Below are 10,865 nucleotides of genomic sequence, written 5' to 3' on the forward strand. Positions count from 1 at the left end.
CGAAGATTTATATCTAATCTGTCGGGAAAAATTTAACCGTTCAATTCTTTACTGAAGTTGAAGGCCGATCAGGAATTTGTATGGAGAGAGGAACATCAGAAGGTATTGGATGAAATTAAACATTATCTGGTAAAGCCTCCAGTATTGGTTCCTCCCCAAGAACAAAAGCCGTTTAAATTATATTTATCGGCTGATGAGCGTGCTATTGGATCGGCCCTTATTCAAGAATTTGAAGGAAAAGAAAGAGATATTTATTTTGTGAGCAGAAGGTTGCTGGATGCTGAAACCAGGTATTCTCCTGTCGAGAGATTGTGTCTTTGCTTATACTTCTCCTGTACCAAGCTTAGGCATTATTTATTATCGACTGAATGTGTTGTTGTGAGCAAAGATGATGTTATTAGATATATGCTCTCATTGCCGATTTTAAAAGGGAGAATAGGGAAATGGATTTTGGCATTGTCAGAATTTGATTTGAGATATGAATCGGTTAAAGCAGTTAGGGGTCAAGCCGTAGCCGATTTTGTTGTGCAACATTGTGGACCAGATCTAAACATGGTAGATCTTGTTCCTTGGACTTTATTCTTTGATGGATCTTCGTGTGGGAATGGTTCTGGAATTGGTGTGGTGCTTATTTCCTCTCGGGGGGCAAATTTTGAGTTCTCATTTCCGATTGAAGCCTCTGCAATCAATAATCAAGCTGAGTATCGTGCTATTCTCAAGGGAATTCAATTACTTCGAGAGATCAAAGCCGATGCTATTGAGATTTTTGGAGATTCTATGCTGATGGTTAATCAGTTAGTTGGGGAGTATGAATGCAAAGATGATATTTTGCAATTATATCATGAAAAATGTCTCCAGCTACTGAAAGAATTCAAGAAGGTAACCATCGAGCATGTTCCCAAATTTCAGAACAGTGATGCGAATCGGCTGGCTCAGCATGCTTCAGGATATCGGCCGATGGAAGGAATAATGGCCTTGGAATTAACAGTCGATGATTGGAGGAAAGAGATTATTGATTATTTGAAAGATCCATCCAAGAAAGTGAACAGAAAAAACAGATTTCAGGCAATCAAGTACGTATTGTTGGAGGAAGATTTATATTATCGGACAATTGATGGGGTTTTGCTCAAATGCATTGATAAAGAAGAAGCAAAGGTGTTAATGGGTGAAATTCACGAAGGTGTCTGTGGATCCCATCAATCGGCCTATAAGATGAAATGGGTGATCAAGAGGAATGGATATTTTTGGTCGACGATATTGAAAGATTGCTTCACATATTACAGAGGTCACTAAGAATGTCTGAAGTTTGGGAGCGTGCAAAGAGTTCCTGCGTCAGCCATGAATCCCATAATCAAGCTGTGGCCATTTAGAGGATGGGGAATTGATTTGATCGGCCAGATATATCCTCCATCCAGTAAAAATCATAAGTTTATCTTGGTGGCCACTGAATATTTCGCCAAGTGGGTTGAAGCAATTCCTCTGAAAAATGTTACATCAAAAGAGATGATTGAATTCGTCAAAGAACATATTATATATCGGTTTGGTATTCCACAGACCATTACGACCGATCAGGGTACTATGTTTACGTCAGATGAATTTGAGGAATTTGCTACTGGAATGGGGATTAAATTTCTGAATTCTTCTCCATATTATGCCCAAGCTAACGGTCAGGCACAAGCATCTAATAAAGGGGTCATCAAATTGATCAAGAGAAAGATTGATGAATATCCTAGAAAGTGGCATACTGTGCTTCATGTAGCTTTATGGGCATACAGGATGGCTTGTCATGGCGGTACAAAGGTGTCTCCATATCATTTGGTGTACGGACATGAAGCTGTTCTCCCATGGGAGTTGAAACTTGATTCACGGTGTGTCACGTTTCAGAATCAATTGATGGCCGATGAATATTCTGCTCTGATGAAAGATGAATTAGATTCTTTGGCTGGCCATCGGCTGAAGGCTCTTATAAATATTGAGGCAAATAAAGCCAGAGTTAGCCGATGGTATGATAAAAAGGTAAAAGCCAAAACCTTTGAGCAAGGAGAATTGGTTTGGAAGTTGATACTGCCGATAGGAACAAAGAGTTCAAAATTCGGCAAATGGTCGCCAACGTGGGAAGGACCATTCAGAATAAACAGATGCGTTCAAATTCGGATCAGAGTTGATTTTTTGCAACGTCAATTAGGAAATTCCAATGAAAATTGGCAGGAAAAGGGGAATACTTCATTAATAATACTATTTACAAAAGGGCCGATCTGAGGATCTGGCCGATACAACAAAAGATTGTTTCTAGGAAGATGCTACTCCTAGAAATCTAATCATCGGCAAAGACGTTGCCGATGACCGCCTCTATGCTGACATCTGCGGAGATGGCGGCGGCTGCCATTTCCATGTCGTTGGCGAGCTCCTCGAAGGCCCACCAGTGTGATGGAACCGCCAAATTAAAACTCTAATTAAGCGTAATGGCCGTCATTTGAACACATCAGGTGCATTAGCTTAACGGCTTAATTTGGCGATCCTTTCTCAACCCACAGTACGATCGAAACGACACCGGTAGTCCCACGCGAAGGCGGGCGCAGATGGTACAATCATGACAAAATACTTGAAAATACAACAACTCGACACAAGGTAATAAATAACTTTTACAAACCCAGTGAAAATACCATAGTTTTACAATCCGAGTTCAAATACACCATGACTTACATAATTTACAAAGATTACATAATGTTCAAACTTTACAATAGCGAAACAAGTTCAAAGAAAAGAACCTACAACTAAACTAACTCCCTGGTTCAGGTCCAACACAACCGGTCAGACCGGTTCCCAACACCAGACAGACCAGTGCCCCTCGGCCTACACTAACCATCGGTCAGACCGGTCCAGACAGGATAGAGGGCTGCACACTCAGCCCTCGAGGGTGCAACCCGGCTAACTCCTAGCCTAGGGGTCTCGATCCACCACTTCCCACCCCTTTGCATCTCTGCCGATAAACTTGACACAGTAGGGGCAGAAATCAACGTCCGAATGCCCTGAAATAAAAAAATGTGGTGGCAACAAATCCTGAGCAACTAATACTCAGCAAGACTTACCCGACCAGTGGGTATAACTTAGCCCACATATCTAGACATGCAAGGCTTTCTGGCTGGTGGTTAATTTTGCAGAAAAAGCTTCTAAAATGAGTCCTTATCCCCCCCATTTTTAGCTCCAAATTCTATATGCTAAAATCATCAACTAGTATTTGCACCTGCTAAGCAATCGTAACAAACATAGAGTAATAATTCATGATAATCATTTCCAATCATCACTTAAATTCCATATAGCATTACTACGATGCGGTGCTGCGATCAAGGTGCTCATATCCGAGAGCGACTGACGGCGAATCGATCTACTTTAACCTTGCAAGCTGAACCTAACCAATACGGCACGCGTATGCCCCGTCGGACCACATGCACCAACCATTCCCCTCCCCGCCTCGAACTATAGGAACCAGCCCAACGACATATGGTCAGCCGAGCTCAACGTGAGACCACCAAAAGTAAACATATGCTTCCCCAATTCTCCGCGACTACTTGACCACCCCAGGAGTTGGGTGCGAGTTCCTGTACTTTCGAAGCAAGGCAGTACTCGACTTACCGGTTTCGACTACCTCCTACTCCCGGCATGCGGCTAGTACAATTCAAACTCGATCACAGGGCTAGACAACGAACGGTCCTTAGCCGACACAGATGGGGCTAGCCTTTCCCCGCCCGGTCTCCATTTTTTTCCTTCTCCAACCTATTCCAATATTCCATATACTCAAAATAACGAGATATCCTATATCTCGCGAGTGGCCAGAAATCACTCGACTTCTACCGAGATCTTATTAAGCATAGCATTTCTATCGTCCTATACATACTAGTATAACTCCAGGGAACCTAGGGATCATGCAACTAGAGTTCCAAACAATTCTTAAACCTAATGCACAAGTAATAAAAACATATATAGGTGTCATAAATTTTAAATAATAGGGCATGCACCGGGGCTTGCCTTCGGGTTGCTGCTGGGCACTGGGGTGAACTGGGCCTTGGGCCGGGTTCTCACGCCTCTCCTCCTGTTGGGCCTACACCAGCGGCTCCGATGGCTCCGCAACCACCTCGTACACGACCTCCTGGGCTGCGGTTTCTACACGTATGCAATTGCCATGAGAAATGCATAAATGGGTTGCAACCTTAAAATAGCCAATGACTAGATGCAACTACTAGGTATTTACACAAAAATTGCACTCCCTGACCCAAAACATTCCCCAAAAATCCGGAGTATCCAGACGAATACCCGGAGTATCCGGACTTCCAAGTCCGGAGTTTCCGGGCCTATACCCGGAGTTTTCCCCGGAGTGTTCCAAGTCCGGAGTATCCGGGCATATACCCGGAGTTCCCCCAGAGTGTTCCAAATCCGGAGTATCCGGGCTTATACCCGGAGTCTCCGGGCTTCACACCATTTTCGCCCCAAAAACTGAAATCTTGATTTTGGCAAAACCAACCAACAAAATTTGAAACCCTTTCAGGCCCTAATAGAATGGTTCATAGGGAGATGATTGACCCAAAAGAAATCGATTTAAACACCCTAGATCGATCAATCCCTTTTTGCCCTAGCTCTTAGTACCTTGAGCAAGCTCTCCTTGCAAGAAAACTAAAAAACGAAGCCACCCCATGGTGGAATACCTAGAGAAGATGATCCCCCACGCTGATTTGAGCTTCCTTGGTCTTGGGATTGATTTGGGATGGGGATTTTTGAGTTCTAGAGTTTGGGGAGAGAGAGGGCTCTTGAGGGAGTGAGAGGGAGAGAGAGTAACGAGAGAGAGTGAGAGTGAGAGTGAGCTATGAGAGAGATGAGTCAGTTTTAATGGTTGTGGGGCCCAGATGGAAAAACTTAGATGACTTAGAAACTCCATGTCCGGAGTATCCGGGCCTACGGCCGGAGTATCCGGGCAGGGTGTTACAACCAGTCTTCGCTGCCCAGCAGGAAGTGGACCGGTTCGACCTGCAGGAGATCATGACCGGTCTCGAACTGGGCCGTGGCGGAGGCTACGGCGGCGCCACGACGAACTCCATGTCCGGCGATCTCCCGGATGCGGTTGGGGATGTCCTGCAGACAGGCGGCGATGGTGTCGCCGCGCGCGTTCACCTACTCAGTAGCGGTGGCTACTGCGGCATGGAGGGTTTGGACCTACGACTCCAGGACTGAAGCAAGATGTCAGAAAAAGAGTCAAAAACAGGAGAAAGCGATGCTTTGGAAGGGGCAACCTACAAGCGACCCTGGAGTCGGCGGCGGTGAGCTAGGCCTGGAGGGTTGCCCGATCGGATTGCACCGCCTCCAGTTCGGCGGCAAGGAACTGAGACCAGATGGTCTCCTAGGAATAAGTCTGCCGAGCTTCATGCTTCTCGCGAGGAGCTGGCGAATGTACTCCTTGGTGCTCTCGGGAACACCAGGAAAAGGGGGTCCCTCCGAGTTGGAGAAACCAGAAGAGACATCGTCACTTTACAGAAAAGAGGCAAAGAAATTAGAGATCGAAGTTGAACAAAAGCATGACAATCCGAAGACGGAAGAAAGAGGGGCTTACTCCACGCGACGACGGATCGCCGACAGGGCAATGGAGGGACCCTCATCGGGGTGCTTGGAGCCCACCATTGCTACAGGAAAGCCTAGGGTTTTTTGGAGCTCTTGGAAACAGAAAGGGAGAGGTGTTGTAGCTAATGGAGGCTTGTTGCCGATGTAGAGCCGATGGGTGATTTTTATGGATTTGTCTGGGCAGGTAAAAAGACGGAATGTGAATCGGTGCGTTTGGCCTGCGCAGATGGAAGGCGAAAGGCCAGGGGCAAAGAAGAGTTTTACCCAGTTGTACGGGGTAAGCCGTGTGCACGGGTTACGAGGAATAGCTTTGAATGCTGGTTGGAGTAATTTCGGAACAAAGCAAATTATTCCAAAACTAGGGGGGCATGTGTTGACACCGTTTTTTGACACGTGTCAAGGAAGGTGATTTTTGTGAAGGGAATGTGGCCGATTTGGAAGAAACCAAAAAATGCACACGTTTTTATCGGCCGATGGAGTTCGTCCGATGGGCCATAGGAATATACCGTGAAGATGCTTATTTGTCCGTTCTGGTATCCGGCCGATGGAGAGTTGCCGATGAAGTCAAGGAAGGAGAAGAGGATCAAATCTTTTCTTTTTAGTCAAGTAATGTTTGCCGTAATCGGCTAGAACTTGATAGCGTTAGACTATATATATCAGTTGTAAGGGACCGGAAAAACTTGATACACATCCAATACAACAAACTTTACAATTTCTTTGCACTTTTTCAGCGACTTCGCCTTTTCTCTTCTTTTTTCTACGAGTTCTTTCAAGTTGATCAATGACGCCTCACATTCGAGCGACTTGATTTGCTGGTGAGTTTTTGTTTTACCGAGTATATTTGAGCTTTAGCTACCGGGCGCATCGCTGTGGCTTCGTTCAAATCTATTCAAAAGTTATCGCGTTTATCTAGGCTTTGACTTCCGGGTGCATCGCTGACGCCTTGTTTAGATTTATTCACCAATTTTTGATATCGGCTAGATTTGTAGGTTTTCCTATGCTTTTTGACCATTATCACACCTAAAAACATACTATATCGGCTTTAGGTTTTGGAGTAACACTTTTGTTATCTCAAAAGTCGGTTTAGATCTATTTTTAGCTTCACATCATCTAAGCTACACATTCGTAGCTTAGATCTTGTCATACATACACGATCGGCTGTTCAAAGCTGGTTTTGTCGTTTAGTGTATCGGCTGATCCTGCCGATACGCTTGTTTATTATGCGCTTGTATTTAATATCTTTTTGTCATCTATAGTATCGGCAAAGCTTGCCGATACGCCCATCTGAGAGATATTCGGAATCCCAGCCGATACGCTCTCGAATTTGATTTCATTTTCTCCCTTGTCAATTTTAGGTCAAATTGACTGGCACGCTTGGGTGTCTTTCTGTGACTCGGTGAACACTTGCCCTCGGATTCCAGTATGTTGATTTTTGCGTCAACAATGACATAGCAGAAGTGACTCTAATTGACAAGTGGAACAACACTAGAAGGCATTCTGTGGACATGAAAAACCACAAATGTTCATGTAGAGAATGGCAAGTGACAGGTAAACCCTGCAGGCATGCCTTGGCATGGATTTTGTCCAACAGAGGCCTGAACATTGGGGATTATGTGTATGAGTACTACTCAGTTGCAAGGTTCAGAGCTGCATATGAAGGGAGAGTTGAAGCATTACCAGACAGATCCCAGTGGCCAGTTGTGGACCTTGGCTTCAAAGTGTACCCTCCTTTACTGGGTAGATCAGCAGGCAGGTCTAGGAAAGCCAGGATTCGGGGATGTCTAGAGAAAAATGCAACAAAAAAGAAAGTGAGATGCAGAAGGTGCAAAGAATTTGGTCACTTCTTCAAGACTTGCCAGATGCCAGTTGTTGGAGAAGATGGAGAAACTGCCACTCCAAAGAAGAGGTACACAGCTGTCTTAGTTCATGTTTTACTAATGACTACTAATCTGAAAATATTAAACTCTTTGCCTTGTGTTCATTGTAGAAAGAGACAGGTTGCTGAGGACATAGTTGGACCATCTCAAAAAAATAAGAAGATTTCCCCCAAGAGAAAGAAGACCCCCAAGAAAAAGAAGACCCCAAAGAAAAAGAAGACCCCAGCCAAAAAAAGCAAAAGCAAGCTAAAGTTTTGCCTGCTCCCAGTGTTGTGAGGAGTCTGAAAGCCTGGCTGAACACTTCTGCTGGAGGATCTGGGGCCTAATTCAATGTTATGTCTTTTGTGAAGCTATGTGGCTTTTGTGATGTCTCTTGTAATAAACTTGTGCCATGGTCATGTTAATGTCTTAGCTTGTGTTTAGTTCTGAACAATGTCAGGCACTCTATCTGAAGAACATGGTATTGTAATGGACATGTCGACTTTTCTGTTGAGTATGTTTTATTCTGGACATGTAATGGACATGGTTGTTATCTATCTGTGGCATAACTCTATCTGTGGCAATCTATCTGGTTGTTATCTATCTGATTGTTATTCTCATGTGCCAAAATTCAGTCCAAATTCAGCCAAAATGTTGTCCAAATTCAGCCAAAATGCTGCCAAAATGCTGCTAAAATGTGGGAATTAACAGACACAAGTTCACATAATTCACAGAAACATGGAGTCACATATTGCACATAAAAGTAGGTCATATATTTACACACAACTTCAGCTGCAAGTAGGTCATCTATTTACACACCATTCGAAAGCTTTCAAAAGCATCCTAGCTCATCTACTTCCAGTTCACAAAAGCATCCTAGCTACTTCCAGTTCACTAAACCATCCTAGGTCATCTACTTACAGTTCACAAAAGCATCCTTCCCCCCACACAACACTGCCTCACTTCCACAGCACTGTCACCATCAACCCAACCACAGCAACACATGCAACAAGTATAGCTACCCAGGTCTTCTTCCCCTCATTGAGCTGCTGACTGAGCTCCCAAATCTGCATCTTCATTGCTTCAATTTCAGTTTTCAGCCCATCAAACTGGTTCTTGAGCTTAATAAACTGGTCCTTCAACTCAAACAGAGCTTGCATCCTGGCATCTCCAATGACTTGGAGGTCGCCACATTGCTGTTTCCGTGCATCCAGCACACGCAAATAAGTCTCGTACTGACGCTCAGACCGAATCCATCCACATGTGTTTGGATCTCCCGGTCACGGTGAGCAAAACCCTAGCACGGTCAATGGCTACAAAATGGGGTCGATTCAAACACATAGATGCAACAAATTGAAGAGAACTCACCCTCACGTTGTTGGGGCACTTGAAAAACATCTGATTGAACGTCTCCGGCTGCTTGCTGCGGATACAGATCATGCGGCATCCACATTTGGGGCAGTCCTCCAGCCGGAGCTGATTCCCCTGGCTCCCGAACACAGACGGGCCCGAAGCAGTGGAACCCTCACTCATGCTGGGCTTCACGTCGGCGCCGGAGAAGAAGGAAAGGCAGCGGCGGCGATGGCGACGGCGGTGGCAAGGGGCGGCGCCGTATGCGAGGGGCGGCGCGGTCGGTCAACGAACGAGAATGGATGAAGCCGCTCTCCCTCGGCTCGTTCTTAGCCAGTGGCACATTGAGCCATACGGTCTGCAAGTGGGCCCTGAGCAGTAGAATACATCGCGTACGGTCTGCATGTGGGCCTAAAGCCGCGTCAAGCGTACAAAATGGCACGAGCCGGGTAGAGATGAAATAGTAATGGCATGGTTCCAAATAGACGAATAGTAATGGTAGTTCTCTGAACTTGAAGAATTGTAATGGCACAGATCGAATTAACCCTTAAATTAATACTCCCTCGTCTCAAATTATTATTCATTTTAATTTTTCTAAATACATTAATTTTATCATGTACCTAGATATGATATTGATCTAGATGCTATGATATTGATCTAGATGCATTGTAAAACTATTTACTTAGAAAAACCAAAACAACTAATAATTTGAAACGGAGGGAGTATCAGCCAAACCTCCAATGGTAATTGGTAAACAAATCAAAACATGATCCGAATCCATACCCAAAGACCAAAACAAAAAGCTCAGCTAGAAAGAAATATAAGTGGGAGAATGCATCCAAACGAGAAGGGCGAAAAAAGAAAGGTCAGGCTCAAAAGCGACCAAAGCCGAGGAAATTTGTCGACGAGATCTGACGGTGATGCGATCGCGTGATGTGAGTGCTTTTTGTGTTTTTATTCGTGCAGCAAATGTTTTTTTTTCTCCTCCCTTTTCTAGTCGTTCATCTCATTTTTCTCCCTCTCGTGTACTTTACGAGGACAGCTGCATGAGATAACAGTACGAGCATTAGTAAGGTTGTCTGCACTTGTGTTCCTCTATATTTTTTCTCAAAAACAAATATTTTATTTTAGTCATCAAGATTCTCTTCTCTATCACTAGTTTTTTCGCATTCATCCATCATCTATATCTTCTTCTATACCAACTATCCACCACGGGACCCACGTGTCAGTTGTTCCTTCTCTTTTTTAATTTCACCCGACCACTCCGCGCTCCCCATTCTCTCTCCCCCATCTCTCCTTTGCTTTCCGCCGGGCCCTCCCCTCCCTTCCTCTCCGTCTCCGGCGGGGCACTAACAGCTGCGGTGGAGCTCGCGGTGCTCGCGGCCGCGGCCCTCGCTAACATGGCGCGCGGGCGGCGGACGGAGCAGCAGCATGGGCCCCTCCCTCCCTCTCGGCGGTGTCTCCCTCGAGCTCCTGGGCTCTCCAGGCGGCGGCGAGCCCTCCCGCGCGATTGCGGAGGCGCAAGCAGGCGCCCTCGCAGGGCTGTGACGGAGCGCCGCTCGACGCCCGCGGAAGAAGGAGTGCGGCGCGCAGGGGACGGCAAGGACGGCTACCCAAGCTCGAGGGTGGAGGGAGTCTACAGGGGCGGCGGCGTGGGCCATGGCCGCCGTGGTGGTGCCCTCCTCCACCAGCGGCGGCGGGAGAGCAGGCCTGCGGCGGTGGTCGAGATCCGCCGGGGCCTGCGGGCGGCGCGGCCGGGGGCCCAGCACCCGCGCCGACAGGAGCCGCCGCTCACCCACCGCTGTCGTCGCAGTCACCGCGAGAAGCAGCAGCAGCGGCACCGCCACGAGCCGCCCATTCTCCGATTCGGAGCGCCGCAGCTCGCGCCCATCTTCTCCGACCCCCATGCCGGCGGCAGATCGAGCCATGGCGAGCAGGGCCGCGCCGCCCCCTCCCTCGGCGGAGGAGCTCGTGGCGGCCGCCATAGCAAAGCTCGCGGCGGCCATGGCGGATCCACTCCGGGGGCCTTCCTCCTTCCCTGGGGCCTACCTC

This window comes from Panicum virgatum, chromosome 3N (assembly GCF_016808335.1).
Source record: "Panicum virgatum strain AP13 chromosome 3N, P.virgatum_v5, whole genome shotgun sequence".
In the NCBI taxonomy this organism is placed as follows: Eukaryota; Viridiplantae; Streptophyta; class Magnoliopsida; order Poales; family Poaceae; genus Panicum; species Panicum virgatum.